The sequence below is a fragment of the Athene cunicularia genome, unplaced genomic scaffold, assembly GCF_003259725.1.
Source record: "Athene cunicularia isolate RWA unplaced genomic scaffold, athCun1 SCF_153, whole genome shotgun sequence".
Lineage (NCBI taxonomy): Eukaryota > Metazoa > Chordata > Aves > Strigiformes > Strigidae > Athene > Athene cunicularia.
Genome location: NW_020799215.1, coordinates 4,010 through 15,547, shown reverse-complemented (window position 1 = coordinate 15,547; position 11,538 = coordinate 4,010). Strand labels below are relative to the sequence as shown.

Here is an 11,538-nt window from a genome sequence, read left to right as displayed (position 1 = left end):
TGGTTTTTTTGGGGGCGGGTCTTTTTTGGGGGGGTCTGGCAGTGGCGTCTAGTCCGTCGCCGCATTATGGGGTCTTGGGGTTAGTTTTGGGTGCTGTTTCTGGGTGTGGGTGGTTGTTGAATTTGGGGGCCTCCTTTGTGTCTCTGGTGTTGTTTTTGGTGTATTTGGGGGGGATGTTGGTTGTGTTCGTGTATTCTGTGGCTTTGGCGGCGGACCCGTTTCCAGAGGCCTGGGGTAGTTGGGGGGTTGTTGGGCGTGGGGTTGGTCTGCTTTTGGTGTTTGCTGTGGGGGTGGTGGTAGGGGGTGTGGCTGAATGGTGTGAGTTAGTGGGGGGTGCCGTGGGTGGTGGGGGTGCAGCTGTTGTTCGGTTGGATTTTGGTGGGGTGTCTGTGTTTTATTCGTGGGGGGTGGGAATGTTTTTGGTGGCTGGGTGGGGGTTACTGTTGACATTGTTTGTGGTGCTTGAGTTGGTGCGTGGGTTGTCTCGGGGGGCTATTCGGGCCGTTTAGGGTGGTTTCAGAAAATAGTTTAGTGTAGAATGCCAGCTTTGGGGGTTGGTGGTGGAGGTTTAAGTCCTCTTTTTCTGAAGAACTCTAAGGAAGGGCGCAGCTTCCGTTCTTTGGCTTACAAGGCCAATGTTTTCCCGTAAACTATTAGAGTGCTAGAAGTTGAGTAGTTTGTTCTCTAGTGTGCTGAGTGTGGGGAAGAGGACTAGGATTGTTGTGAAGTAGGTGAGGGAGGCCAATTGGCCAATGATGATGAATGGGTGTTCTACTGGTTGGCTTCCGACTCATGTCAGGACTAGGAGGTTGGCAGATAGTGTTCAGAATAGAAGTTGGGAGAGGGGACGGAAGATCATGGTGCGTTGTTTGGACTTGTGAAGGAGGGGGATTAGTAGGAGGATTAGGACTGAAGCGGCTAGGGCAAGTACTCCGCCTAGTTTGTTGGGGATGGAGCGTAGGATAGCATAAGCAAATAGGAAGTACCACTCGGGCTTGATGTGTGGTGGGGTAACTAGGGGGTTGGCTGGGGTAAAGTTTTCTGGGTCACCCAGAATGTTGGGTGAGAATAGGGCAAGGGTTGTGAGGGGGAGGAGTAGGAGTATGACCCCTAGGGTGTCTTTTGTCGAGAAGTATGGGTGGAAGGGGATTTTGTCGCAGTCCGATGTAATTCCTAGGGGGTTGTTTGATCCGGATTCGTGGAGGAAGGTCAGGTGGATGAGTGCTAGGCCCATGATGACAAATGGCAGGAGAAAGTGGAGGGTGAAGAATCGGGTTAGGGTTGGGTTATCTACTGAGAACCCCCCTCAGGCCCATTCTACCAGGGTTTGTCCGATGTACGGGATGGCTGAGAATAGGTTGGTGATGACGGTGGCTCCTCAGAAGGACATCTGGCCTCATGGGAGGACGTAGCCCACGAAGGCGGTGGCTATTAGGGTCAAGAGAAGTAGGACACCTGTGTTTCAGGTTTCTTTGTAGAGGTATGAGCCGTAGTATAAGCCCCGTCCAATGTGGAGGTAGATGCAGATGAAGAACATGGATGCTCCGTTTGCGTGGAGGTTGCGGATGAGTCAGCCGTATTGGACGTCTCGGCATGTGTGTGAGACGGCTGTGAAGGCTAGGGAGGAGTCGGCTGTGTAGTGGGTGGCTAGTAGGAGGCCAGTAATGATCTGGGTTGTCAAGCAGATGCCTAGTAGGGATCCGAAGTTTCATCAGGCGGAGATGTTGGGGGGGGTGGGTAGGTCAATTAGGGAGTTGTTGGCTATTTTTAGGAGTGGGTGCGATTTGCGAATGTTGGGGGCCATTATTATTGGTTGTGTGTGAGTAGGGTGGCGGTGAGGGTGGTTAGGGCGAATGATCCCAGGTAGGCTTTGATCAACCCTGTGTGGATGGCGGTTGAGGTTTTTGTTGCCGTCAGTTGTAGGTCGGCTAGTCCTTCGGGGCCTATTTTTTTGTACCAGAAAAGGTCGATTAGGTTGAGGGCAATTTTTTGTCCGTTGTTTAGTAGGCTTGTTGAGCCTGATCGGTGGATTAGGGGGTTAAAGAAGCCCAGTAGTGTGGAGAAGGTTGCGGCGTGGTTTTGTTTGGGGGGGGTCATGAGTTGTGCTAGGGTGGAGAGTTCTAGGGCGAGGGCTAGGCCCAGGGCTGTGGCTGTGAGTGCCCCTATTTTTGTATGTAGTGGTATGGTCATTGGTGGTGTGTGCGAGGGCAGGGTTAGTGATGTAAATAATAGGCCCGCCGTGATGCTGCCCATGGCTAGGCGGGTGAGGGGTTTGTAGATTGCTGGGCTGTTTTCGTTGATTGGGGTTGTTGCTGGTGAACGGGTGTGGCCGGTCTGTACTAGGATGGTTATGCGCAGGGTGTATATTGCTGTGAACGATGTGGCTAGGAGGGTTAGTAGTAGTGCTCAGGTGTTCAGGTAGGATATATTCAGGCTCTCAATAATAAGGTCTTTTGAGTAGAAGCCTGCCAGGAAGGGGGTTCCTATGAGGGCCAGGTTGCCGATGGTGAGGCAGGAGGTGGTGGTTGGGAGCATTTTTTGTAGGTTTCCCATTTTTCGGATGTCCTGTTCTCCGTTGAGGTTGTGGATGATTGATCCGGAGCAGAGGAATAGCATGGCTTTGAAGAAGGCGTGGGTAGAGATGTGTAGGAAGGCTAGTTGGGGCAGGTTAAGTCCAATGGTGACTATTATTAGTCCCAGCTGGCTAGATGTGGAGAAGGCGATGATTTTTTTGATGTCGTTTTGGGTGAGGGCGCATGTGGCGGCGAATAGGGTTGAGAGGGCCCCGAGGCAAAGGCATAGGGTGAGGGCGGGTTGGTTGTTGGTGAGCAGGGGGTGGGTGCGAATTAGTAGGAAGATTCCGGCTACAACTATGGTGCTTGAGTGGAGTAGGGCGGATACTGGGGTGGGGCCTTCCATGGCGGCCGGTAGTCATGGGTGGAGGCCGAATTGGGCGGACTTTCCTGTGGCGGCTAGGATTAGGCCCAGAAGGGGGGCTATTGGGAGCTGTGAGGGGGGGATTTGTTGGAGTTCCCAGGTGTTAAGGTGTGAGGCCAGCCATGCCATGGTGATGATGAGTCCGATGTCGCCAATTCGATTGTACAGTAGGGCTTGGAGGGCGGCTGTGTTGGCCTCTGCTCGGCCGTATCACCAGCCGATTAGCAGGAAGGACATGATGCCTACGCCCTCCCATCCGACAAACAGGAGGAAGATGTTGTTGGCTGTTGTTAAGAGGAGCATGGCAATTAGGAATGTTAGCAGGTGTAGGAGGAATTTGATGATGTTTGGCTCTGAGGCCATGTATCAGGAGGTGAATTGCAGGATGGACCATGTTACGAATAAGGCGGTGGGGAGGAATATTATGGAGTATTGATCCAGCTTGAAGCTGAGGGGGATCTTGAGTCCTATGATGGGATTCCATTCTCAGTGGGAGGTGATATTGTCCGTACCTAGGTAGATAAATAGTGTTGCTGGGATTAGGCTGGTCATGAAGGCTGTTTTGATGGTGTGTGTAATTAGGAGGGGGGTATTTTTGGGCGGGTTGGGGAATAAGTTGGCTAGAAGGGGGGCTGTGAGGATGAAGAGTGTTAGGAGTAGTGAAGAGCTCAGCAGTGTTTGGGCGTTCATTACTTTTACTTGGACTTGCACCAAGGTGGGTGGCTCCTAAGGCCAGTGGATTACTGCTATCCTTTAAAAGTGGCAAGGGGGCTGAGGGTCTAGACTCAGATGCAAGAATTAGCAGTTCTTGTTGGTTAAACCTCCCCTCATGGCAGGTAAGAAGGGTTTAACTTCTGTTTTTAGGGTCACAGGCTAATGTTTTTTTTAAACTATACTTGCATAGGGGGGTCCCTGATATTAGTTCTGGTTTTAGGATTAATAGGAGTAGGGGGGCGAGGTGGAGTGTTATGAGTAGGTGTTCTCGGGTATTTGAGCTTTGTACTGATGTTATGTAGGTTGGCAGAGGGCCTCGTTGGGTGGTTAGTAGCATGGATAGTGTGTAGGAGGCGGTTAGTAGGGTTGCGGTGCCCGTGAGGACAATTGTGGGGGCTGATCAGTTGAATAGGGTAGTTAGGATGGTGAGCTCGGCCATTAGGTTTGTGGTTGGGGGGAGGGCTATGTTTGTGAGGCTTGCTAGGAGTCATCAGGTGGCTGAGAGGGGGAGTAGGGGTTGTAGGCCTCGTGTTAGGAGCATGGTTCGGCTGTGGGTTCGTTCATAGGTGGTGTTGGCTAGGCAGAATAGCACGGAGGAGGTTAGTCCGTGCGATACCATTAGGATTAGGGCGCTTGAGAATGATCATGGGGTTTGGATTATGGTTGCGGCGATAACTAGCCCCATGTGGCTTACGGAGGAGTAGGCGATCAGTGACTTTAGGTCGGTTTGGCGCATGCAGATGGAGCTTGTTATTAGGGCGCCTCACAGGGCTAGCACGATAAATGGGTAGTAAATGCAGGCTGGTGGGGGGCTTATTAGGGGGGTGACTCGTATGATGCCGTATCCGCCTAGTTTCAGGAGCAGTGCGGCAAGGAGTATGGACCCTGCAATTGGGGCTTCTACGTGAGCTTTGGGGAGCCATAGGTGGAGGCCGTATAACGGGGCTTTTACTATAAAGGCAGTCAATAGGGCCAGGCCGGATAGGAGGCTAGATCATGAGTGGGTTGGTGCAGGGTGTGTCAGTTTAACTATCATGAGGTGGAGGGTGCCGGTTTGTGTCTGGAGGTGGAGGATAGTGACTAGGAGGGGTAGGGAGCTGATTAGGGTGTAGAAGAGCAGGTAGATTCCGGCGCTTAGGCGCTCTGGCTGGCTCCCCCATCGTGTAATTAAGATTAAGGTTGGGATTAGGGTCGCTTCAAATGTAATGTAGAAGAGGGTTAGTTCTGTGCTTGAAAAGGCTAGTAGAAGGAGGGGCTGAACAGTGGTTAGGGTTGCAATAAATATTCGTTTTCGTGGGAGTGGGTCATGTTGTAGGTGGTTTTGGCTTGCCATGAGTATGAGCGGGAGTAGTCAGCACGACAGGACTAGAAGGGGGGATGAGATTTGGTCGAGTCCGGTTCATGGGGTTGTGGTTTTGTAGGGGTAGTACGAGGGCAGGAGTCAATGGAGGCTGAGGGTTGCGATTAATAAGCTGTGGGCGGTGGTGTTCGTTCATAGGAGTTTGGGGGATGATAGTAGGGCTGTGGGGAGCAGTATGGTTGTTGGGATGATGATTTTTAGCATTGCAGGAGGTTTAGGTTATGTAGGTGGTCGGAGCCGTGGGTTCGGGTGGAGGCTACTAGCATGGCTAGTCCGGTGCCCGCCTCGCAGGCTGAGAATGCAAGTATGAGTATTGGCATTAAGGTTGTTGATGGTGCTTGGTTTTCCATGGGTCAGGCTGATAAGGCGATGAATATAGCTAATATTATGCTTTCTAGGCATAGGAGGGCTGAAACCAGGTGGGTTCGGTGAAGGGTCAGTCCTAGGGTGCTTAGGGCGAAGGCTGAATAGAAGGGGAGGTGGGTGAGCGACATAGAGAAAGTCATAGGCTTGGGGCTATGGTCTGTTGAGTCGAAATCAACTGTCTTGGTTAGACTAACTTTCTGGTTATTCAGCTCATTCTAGGCCTCCCTGCGTTCACTCGTAGACCAGGCCCAGGGTGAGGAGGGCAACTATGATGAGGGTTCAAGTTAGGGTTGTGGGGGGGGATTGGAGTTGGGTGGCTCATGGGAGGGGGAGTAGGAGAGCGATTTCTAGGTCGAATAGAAGGAATAGGATTGCTACTGAGGAAGAATCGGATTGAGAATGGTAGGCGGGCTGACCCCAGTGGGTCGAAGCCACATTCGTATGGGGATAGTTTTTCCTGGTCCGATTTTACTTGGGTTACCCACATGTTTAGTATGATTAGGAGTGTGCTTAGGACGAGGGAGGCAGTGAATATGAATAGGATGGCGTTTATTGCTCTTCTCTGGGCTGTATCCAGACTTTAGAGATTGGAAGTCAATTGTAATAACTATACTAGAAGAGCAGGAGCCTCATCAGTAGATTGTTGTATAGAGGAATAGTCAGATAATGTCTACGAAGTGTCAATATCATGCGGCTGCTTCGAATCCGAAGTGGTGGTGGGATGTGAAGTGGAATTTGATGAGTCGTAGGAGGCAGATTAGTAGAAAAGATGAGCCGATGATTACGTGGAGGCCGTGGAAGCCTGTGGCTACAAAAAAGGTCGAGCCGTATACGCCGTCGGCGATGGAAAAGGGTGCTTCGTGGTACTCTGTTGCTTGGAGTGCTGTAAAGTAGAGCCCTAGAAGGATGGTTAGGGTTAGTGCGTGGATTGCCTGCTTTTGGTTGGCCTCTGTGATGCTGTGGTGTGCTCATGTGACAGTGACGCCGGAGGCTAGGAGAATGGCTGTATTTAGGAGGGGGACTTCTACGGGGTTGAGTGGGCTCACTCCTGTCGGGGGTCACTGGCCGCCCAGTTCTGGGGTGGGGGCCAGGCTGGAGTGGAAGAATGCTCAGAAAAACCCTAGGAAGAAGAATGCCTCTGATGTGATGAATAAGATTATTCCGTATCGTAGTCCTTTTTGGACTGGTGGGGTGTGGTGGCCTTGGAATGTGCTTTCTCGTACGATGTCTCGCCATCATTGGGTTATGACAAGGACTGTGGATAGTAGGCCTAGTGTCAGGAGTAGCGTGGAGTGGTAGTGGAATCATGTGGCAAGTCCGGAGGTGATTAGTAGGGCAGAGGCTGCCCCTAGAATCGGTCATGGGCTGGGGTCTACCATGTGGTATGAGTGTGTTTGGTGGGCCATTAGATATTTTCTTGTAAGTAGAGGCTCAGTAAAAGGACAAACACGTAGGCTTGGATTATGGCCACTGCAATCTCTAGGATGGTGAGCAGGAGTAGGATTGTTGCGGTTAGGATTGAAATTGCTGGTATGATGGGCAGGAGTACCATGACGGCCGTTGAGATGAGTTGAATGAGGAGGTGACCTGCTGTTAGGTTTGCTGTTAGGCGTACTCCTAGGGCTAGGGGGCGGATAAGTAGGCTGGTGGTTTCGATTAAAATCAGGGCTGGGACTAGTGGAGTGGGGGTTCCTTCTGGCAGTAGGTGTCCTAGGGAGGCGGATGGCTGGTTGCGCAGGCCTGTGAGGAGTGTGGCTAGTCATAGGGGGAATGCCAGGGCTATGTTCATGGATAGTTGGGTTGTTGGGGTGAAGGTGTACGGTAGTAGGCCCAGCAGGTTGATTGCTATTAGTATTGTTAACAGGGAGGTGAGGACTAGGGATCATTTATGGCCCTGTTTGCTTATAGGTATTATTAGTTGTTTTGTGATTGTGCTCACGAATCATAGTTGGAGCGCGGATAGGCGGTTTGTAACTCATCGGCTGTCCGGTGCTGGCAGCAGTAGGGTTGGGAATAGTATAGAGATGAGGGCAAGAGGGATTCCTAGCAGGCATGGGCTGGAAAATTGGTCGAAGAAGCTTAGGTTCATGGTCAGGTTCATGGGGAGGTGTTGTTAGGTGTAGGGGTTTTGCGTGTGGGTTGGGCGATGGGGGAGAACGATAGAAGTTTTGGTTGGATTACGGCGGACAGGGTCAATCAGGAGATTAGTATGATGGTGAATCATGGACCTGGGTTAAGTTGTGGCATATCACTAGGGAGGGGGCGGGTTTCCTCTTTCTCCGGCTTAAAAGGCTGGTGCTGATGCATAGCTTCCTAGCGGGGTTATGATGATAGAAGTGAGGACCAACTTTCGAAGTCTGATAGGGGGGTGGATTCCACCACGATTGGCATGTAGCTGTGGTTGGCTCCGCAGATCTCAGAGCATTGGCCGTAGAAAATTCCCGGTCGGGTGGTGAGGATCGATGTCTGGTTAAGGCGGCCTGGGATTGCGTCTGTTTTTACCCCGAGTGACGGGACGGCTCAGGAGTGGAGTACGTCGCTGGCTGTGACGATGATGCGGATTGGTGATTCTATGGGAATTACGATTCGGTGGTCTACTTCTAGGAGACGGAAGTGTCCTGGTGGCAGGTCTGCTGTTGGTGTTATGTAGGAGTCGAATGACAGGTCTTTGAAGTCGGTGTATTCATATGCCCAGTATCATTGGTGGCCGATTGCTTTGATAGTTAGGTCTGGTTCGTTGAGCTCGTCTATTATGTAGAGAATTTGTAGGGATGGGAGGGCTAGCAAGATGAGTACGATAGCGGGTAGGATGGTTCAGACTAGTTCGATTTCCTGCGCATCTACTGTGTTGGTGGTTAGTTTCTCTGTAAGTATGAGTGCTAGTAGGTAGAGGACTAGGCTGCAGATTGTCAGGGCTACCATTAGGGCGTGGTCGTGAAATTCTGCGAGTTCCTCTATGATCGGAGAGGAGGCATCTTGAAATCCTAGTTGTAGGTGGTTTGCCATTGTGGGGCATACAGGGTTTTCATCTGTAATTCAGTCTTGACAAGGCTGCGTAATTGATTTACTAATGTCCCAATGAAGAAAGAAGCATGAGCGGTTGGATGCGGTTGGCTTGAAACCAGCATATGAGGGTTCGACTCCTTCCTTTCTTGTACTTGGACGAAGGCTGGTTCTTCGAAGGTGTGGTAGGGTGGTGGGCAGCCGTGGATCCATTCGATGTTGGTGGCGGTCTGCTCTGATTGGGGGGCTTTTCGTTTGGATGCGAGGGCCTCTCAGATGATGAACGTGAGCATTATTGCGGCTGTCAGGGAGATTAGGGAGCCGATAGAGGATAGGGTGTTTCATGTGGTGTAGGCGTCTGGGTAGTCTGAGTATCGGCGGGGTATGCCTGCTAGCCCTAGGAAGTGTTGCGGGAAGAAGGTTAAATTTACCCCCACGAATATGACGCCGAAGTGGGCCTTGGCCCATGTTTGGTGGAGTGTGTACCCGGTGAGCAGTGGGAATCAGTGGGTAAATCCGGCTAGGATTGCAAATACGGCGCCCATGGAGAGGACGTAGTGGAAGTGGGCGACAACGTAGTATGTGTCGTGAAGGGCGATGTCTAGTGATGAGTTGGCTAGGACGATGCCCGTTAGGCCTCCAATGGTGAACAAGAAGATGAATCCCAGGGCCCAGAGTATTGGGGGATCTCATTTAATTGTGCCGCCGTGCAGGGTGGCTAGTCAACTGAAGACTTTGATGCCGGTGGGGATGGCAATAATTATTGTAGCGGATGTGAAGTAGGCTCGGGTGTCGACGTCTATTCCCACTGTGAATATGTGGTGGGCCCATACGATGAAGCCGAGGAAGCCGATGGACAGCATGGCTCAGACTATGCCCATGTAGCCGAATGGCTCTTTTTTGCCCGCATAGTAGGCCACCACGTGTGAGATAATTCCGAAGCCGGGCAGGATGAGGATGTAGACTTCTGGGTGGCCGAAGAATCAGAAGAGGTGTTGGTACAGAATTGGGTCTCCCCCTCCGGCCGGGTCGAAGAAGGTGGTGTTTAGGTTGCGATCTGTGAGTAGTATAGTGATTCCTGCTGCTAGGACGGGGAGAGATAGTAGTAGGAGGATGGCGGTGATTAGTACGGACCATACGAACAGGGGGGTTTGGTATTGTGATAGGGATGGGGGTTTTATGTTGATGGCAGTTGTGATGAAGTTGATTGCTCCCAGGATGGAGGAGACTCCGGCTAGATGGAGGGAGAAGATGGCCAGGTCTACTGAGGCTCCGGCATGGGCGAGGTTCCCAGCCAGAGGGGGATAGACTGTTCAACCTGTGCCGGCCCCGGCCTCTACTGTGGAGGAGGCCAGGAGGAGCATGAGCGATGGGGGCAATAATCAGAAGCTCATGTTGTTTATGCGGGGGAAGGCTATGTCCGGGGCTCCGATTATTAGTGGGACTAGTCAGTTTCCGAAGCCGCCGATTATAATGGGTATAACCATAAAGAAAATTATTACGAAGGCGTGGGCGGTAACAATTACATTGTAGATTTGGTCGTCTCCTAGGAGGGTTCCTGGTTGTCCCAGCTCGGCTCGGATTAAGAGGCTTAGGGCTGTTCCAACTATGCCAGCTCATGCGCCGAAGATAAGGTACAGGGTGCCAATGTCTTTGTGGTTGGTTGAGAATAGTCATCGGTTGATGAATGTCATAGGTGTCATAGGTAAGATGGCTGAGTGTAATAGGCGTTAGGCTGTAGACCTTTTTACAGGGGTTTAATTCCTCTTCTTATCGGCCCTGTGGTGAAGTTTCATGTTGAGTTGCAAGCTCATTGATGTACACTGAGTGTGTACCGGGGTCTAGTAGGCAGAAGCCCGTTAGGTTTAGGCATCTGGCTGTTAATCAGATTATTATGGGATCGAGGCCCATCTGTCTAGGAAGGTTCTAGCTTAATTAAAGTGTCTGGGTTGCATTCAGAAGATGCAGGTTAATGTCCTGCGGATCTTAGCAGAAACTAAGAGGTTTTAACTCTTGTTTAAGGCTTTGAAGGCCTTCGGTTTGTGGGTCAGCTATCCTAAGTTTCTAGGCAGAGGCCAGGATTATGGGGGTGAGTGGGAGGAGTATGATGGATGTGGAGGTGAGGGTGGCGGTGAGGGTGCTTGTTGGGTTGTTAGTGCGTCACTGTTTTATGTGGGTTGAGGTGTTTGGGGGGGTGGTGATTGTTGAGTGGTATGTGAGTCGGAGGTAAAAAAACAGGCTCAGGAGTGATAGTGAGGCGATAGCTGTGGCTGTTGGGGTGAGTTCTTGTTTTGTTAGTTCCTGGATGATGAGCCATTTTGGTAGGAATCCTGTCAGTGGGGGGAGGCCTGCTAGGGAGAGGAGGGTTAACATCAGGGATGAGTTGAGGGCGGGTGCTTTTGTTCAAGTGGTTATCATTGTTGCCAGGTTTAGGGCCTTTGTTGTATTTAGGGTTAGAAATACGGTGGCGGTTATTATGGTGTAGAGGTAGAAGGTTAGTAGGGTGAGTTTGGGTTGGTATAAGATGATGACAGCCATTCAGCCGAGGTGGGAGATTGATGAGAAGGCTAGGATTTTGCGGGTTTGTGTCTGGTTTAAGCCCATTCATCCGCCCAAGGCTGTTGAGGAGATGGCTATAGTGGTGAGAAGGGTGGGGTTTAGGGAGTTGTGTGTTATTAGGAGGAGGGTGAGTGGGGGAAATTTTATTAGTGTGGACAGGAGGAGGGCGGTAGTGAGTGGTGTGCCTTGGAGGACTTCTGGGTATCAGAAGTGGAAGGGTACTAATCCGAGTTTTATTGCAATTGCTACTGTTAGAAGGAGGCAGGCTGTTGGGTGGGTTATTTGTGTGGTGTCCCATTGTCCAGAGAACCATGCGTTGACTGTGCTTGAAAATAGAAGTAGGGCTGATGCGGAGGCTTGTACTAGGAAGTATTTAACTGCGGCCTCAACGGCTCGCGGGTGGTGTGACTTGGAGATCAGGGGGATAATGGCCAGGGTGTTGATTTCTAATCCAACTCAGGCCATTATTCAATGGTTGCTTGAAATGGTGATTGCTGATCCCAGTGCTAAGCTCATGCTGACTAGTGCTGTTGTATGGGGGCTCATTAGTGAGGGATGGGGTTAAACCGTCATTTTCGGGGTATGGGCCCGATAGCTTT

The 11,538-nt window shown here is 51.2% G+C and overlaps 1 pseudogene; it reads right to left on the bottom strand.

Moving 5' to 3' along the window:
- Positions 1-5,999: 5,999 nt before the first annotated feature.
- On the bottom strand, positions 6,000-7,599 carry LOC113490587 (annotated as a pseudogene).
- Positions 7,600-11,538: the final 3,939 nt, after the last annotated feature.